Below are 4,590 nucleotides of genomic sequence, written 5' to 3'. Positions count from 1 at the left end.
GTATTCATTTTGGGAAGAATATATTTTTTCCTTGAAAAGCAGTATTGTGTAGAAGTTAAGAGTTTAGTTTCTGAATGTGGATATTTTGTGTCACATCCCATCTGCTGTTCACCAGCTGTGTAAGCTTGGGGAGTTCACTCGATTTTTCTAGATCTCAGTTGGATTACCTATAAAATGAGGCTGATAAAAAGATTACATTAATAAGTACTTAGAAAGCAAGGAATAAGCACTAATAAATACTAGCCATTACTTTTGTATGTGTTTGCTGAGTGATTGACTCAAGTTAATTTGTACTAAAGTCAGTCACCATTTGTGATCTTTCATGCTTCTCTAGTATGCATTCTTCTTTCTAGCAATTTATCTAGTACCCCTACAGGGTTAAAATCAGTCCCTATATCATCTCTGCTTCTATGAAAAAAATATTAGATAGATTAGGCCCAACCTCTCTGTGGAGTAATATTTCCGTAGCAGTCTGGATCAGTTATATTTCTTAACTAGACTTTTCGAATAGTCTTGTGCTAGTTAAAATGATATAGATCTAGGTAATTCATAAACAATAGTTAAAAATCTCAGTAAATAATATACTAACTGACTGAAAATAGTAATTAGAGAAGAACAAAATATTAAAGCAAGCATATTTTTCCAAGAAGCAAATGAAATACATTAGTAAGACTTCAACAATATGTTTATAAATTCGTAGAAAACATGTAGGAAGTTTATACATGAAACTAATATTTGTGATCACCTCTGGAAAGGATATGGAGATTAGGGCTGGTAGTCAAAAAGGACTTTGTTCTCACCTGTATTTTTTTTTTTTTAACATGCATTTCTTGTGTAATTAGTTTGCCTGTCTCAAGGATAATTTGAAGTAGCTTATCAAATAATGACATTGACAAAACAACTTAAAGAAAAAAATCTGCCTTAAAGAAATATAGAAATAGTAATAGTTATGAGTTTCTCAGCCGCTCTTACAAAAATAGAAACAACTTTGGTTATGTGAGTTACATTTGTTTTGTAAAAGAATGTTTACAAGTTCATTAAATATTGTACTGGCATAGATTTCAAAGATTTCAAGGGACAATTTATCATGTAGATTCTAGGTTTCCTCATAGATTTTATATTTTCAACATAATCTTATATAACACAGATATATTACAGTGAGGTTATTTTCAGTGATCCTTTATAAAGCTTATGAATTAAATACAATTTAAAAATAATGAGTAAAATTGCAATTGTTTATGAATACTATTATTACCTTAGTTTTATATATGAAAAAACTGAAGCATAGAGAATTTGTTACCCAAGATCAAACAGCTAGTAATTGATGGAACTGTAGAAATAAGCAAGGACCACACAAATGAAAACAAATGGAGACTATTTATTTAGATCTTGCTATATCAAGGAATTCAGCTGCCATCACTGTGTTTGACAGGATGTAAAAACAAGCAGGAGAGTGAGAAGACTTTATTGTGAAACAAAAAAGGGATTAGGTCTGCTCTGATTGGGGGGTACTAGTATGGGGAAGCTGGAGATAGACTAACTAGAAGCAAGGCGTCTTGTGTGATTAGTTTAGGAAGCATATTTGGCTTTTTCTGTTGGACATTAGTTGGAAGCAGAAGCCAAAAAGAAGGAAGCTGACCGTCATTGACCAAGTCCTAACCATTCTGGGAAGATTACTTTAAGAGGTTGTGGTTTGTCTTCCTGAACTAGTTACTGCAGATGTTATGGTTTCGCCCTGAGCTGGTTGCTGCAGAGATTGTGAGTCAAGACTTTTGTTTTTATATATGGTTATGCAGTTGCCCATTTGTATGTTCAGTTTCTCAGAGTCAAGACTAAAACCCAGGTTCTGTGATCCTGGATTAGCTACACTTTTAAATAAAATCAGTTGTAAACTTTGTCCTAGTGAGTACAATTAAATTATTTCTTGCTTATTTTTGATGCACATTAGTGGTTCTTAACGAGAGGTCTGGAAGCTGCCTCAATGTTACCTGACAACTTGTTAGAAATGCAAATTATTGGGTCCTATCCTAGACCTACTGAATCAGAGTGATTTTGATGTACACTATACTTTTAGAACCACAGATGTAGGTATCACGTTGAACTAAAAGTAAACACAAGATGAATGGGCTTTGTACAAATTATTTTCTGGCTTAAAAAATTACTGCTGTAGATTTCTACAAAAAGCATAAGGTAACAAAAACAACAGTATTGCATGACTTTTTTTTTTTTTTTTTAATGTGACACCGCCTTACTCTCTTAACTGACATAGCCTTTTCAAACTTTTTGAAGTTGTTTAACAATATCAGTGGGTAGTAGAAACAGAAGTGGAAACTATGTCTGCAATTGTAGTATCCACTAAAAAAAAAAAGGTGACTATTTAGGTTATATAGCTAAAAATCAAGCCATGAAACTAAATTTCAAGGGATTAACCCAAAGACTATTCTTACTTATCTTGTCCAGAGAAGCATAGGTAAAACTGTTCAAAGTGGAAATCCTATATTGGCTCTTTAATGCCTTGGAATTTACATGATCCAAATGATTTTAACAAGAATCTTACCTTGATAATGTCATCGCTTCTGGCAGAAAAACTTGTTTGTCCTTTAATGCCTCCCCTTGGTCTGGATGAAGTGATGCAACTAATCTGAAGAGTTTTATTAACCCATTTCCCTCAACACATCCCTCAATTCATTACAAGTTGGAGTTCTTTGACCAGTTATCTATAATATTTCATAAATATTTTCCTTTGTCTGCAGTGTTCCATGAATGCTTTAAATTCAATTGAGAAAAATATATTTTAAAGTGGAATAAAATTTGGTAATTTGGGTGTTCTGAATAACTCACACAAACCATCATTATTGTAGCAGAAGCTTCAAATGAAACTAATAACACTTAGAGCCACTTTGAACTTGGAAACTGTCATGGATCTAAAATCTTTTTTATAAAAATAGAATTTTTAATCAAAGTCTCTTTTTATATTTGGGGAAAAAAACATGTATTTGTAATGTGTTCTGAATAACTTGACATATATTGAAACTGTTAATATCAAAATACAAAATAGAAACTTAAAAAATGTTTACTTTCAAGTGAGTGAAATGAGAAGATCCATGTGAAATACACCTGTTCAGCATCTTATTAGCTATGAATATTCGGACAGGTTTTCATTTCACAAATTCAAGGAAACAAGATGACTACCATTGAAACTTTTAGTGTTTTTCCTAAAGCAGTCAATTTAAGTAAAATGAATGCTAAGTCTCCTCTGTTGAGATCTTATTTAATTAGGTTTCAGTAAATTTGAATGATAGGATTGTATAGTTAAATTACATAAGTTGTACAATCATAAATAATGATTACATCTTCATTTTTTAAGTCAAACTGTAGCAGTATTCATATAATCACATGCATGATTTTGTGATGCATGAGGCTAAAGTATATAAGTTATATCTTCTATGATCCATTTTTTAAGGTTAAGTTTGAAAAAAGAAATCACCTCCTAATTTCAAATGACTTAAGGAGTTGAATTTTCTTTTAAGTTTCTTCTCCCAAATTTTGCCAGAATTTGAAGGAATTTATAGAACTTTTATTAAAAACAAAACAAAACAAAAATACCAAAGCAAAAACAAATTATGAAATGGCCCACAGATTAGTTTCAATTTGCCTATAATCTTTTTTAACTAAACCATTTCCCATGCAATGAATTTTACATGTAATTGTCAAGTCAGAATAAGTCTGTTTCCATTTAAACTTTAATTCCCTTGATATTACTAGTTTAGGTGCATTGTTAGTGAAATTAACAAATTTCAGGAGAAATTGATCACTTTCAACCTAGTTGAAACGCTCTTAAACGCTAGCAGCACATGAAAATCTCCTGAGAACATTCTAAATATAATATTTTTTGGCCTTCATCCTCAGATACTAACTTAATTATTCTAGGTAGTGTTCTGGGATTAGAATTTTTTTCAAACTTTCCAGATAATTCTAATGTGTAGCCATAGTCTATACTATGGTGGGTCTCAGATTTTAGCAGGCATCGGAATCACCTGGAGGGCTTGTTAAAACACAGCTTGCTAGACTCCATCCCCAGAGTTCCTGTTTCCGTAAGTCTGGATAGTCTGGAAGATTTGCATTTCTAGTAAGATGATGAGGCTGCTGGTCTAAGAACTACACTTTGAGAACTATAGATTAAGTATGTAGATAGGTATAAGATATATTAGCGTAAACTCAGTGTCTCAAATAATTTAAAGTGTGTTAAATTTTCTAAGGGGTCAACAAACCACAGCTCAACACTGGCTGCTTGTTTTTGTAAATTAGATTTTATTGAGGCATAGTCATACCCATTCATTTACATACTGTGTTTGTTTTAGCTGCTTCAAGGGCAGAGTTGAGTAAATGCACAGCGACCATATGTCCCACAAGCCTAAAATATTTATTCTCTGGCCCTTTTAGAAAAAGTTTGCTAATCACTGCTCTAAATTATTGTAAATGATAATATAAATGGCAAAACAGCAGTAGCCATAAAACGATAAGAAAACAAAAAACAGTAATTTTTAAGATAACACAGTATGTCTGAGCTTCAGCTGTTTATATCCAACT

The sequence above is a fragment of the Balaenoptera borealis genome (assembly GCF_965194805.1).
Source record: "Balaenoptera borealis genome assembly, chromosome: 15".
In the NCBI taxonomy this organism is placed as follows: domain Eukaryota; kingdom Metazoa; phylum Chordata; class Mammalia; order Artiodactyla; family Balaenopteridae; genus Balaenoptera; species Balaenoptera borealis.
This window is presented reverse-complemented; position numbering follows the sequence as displayed.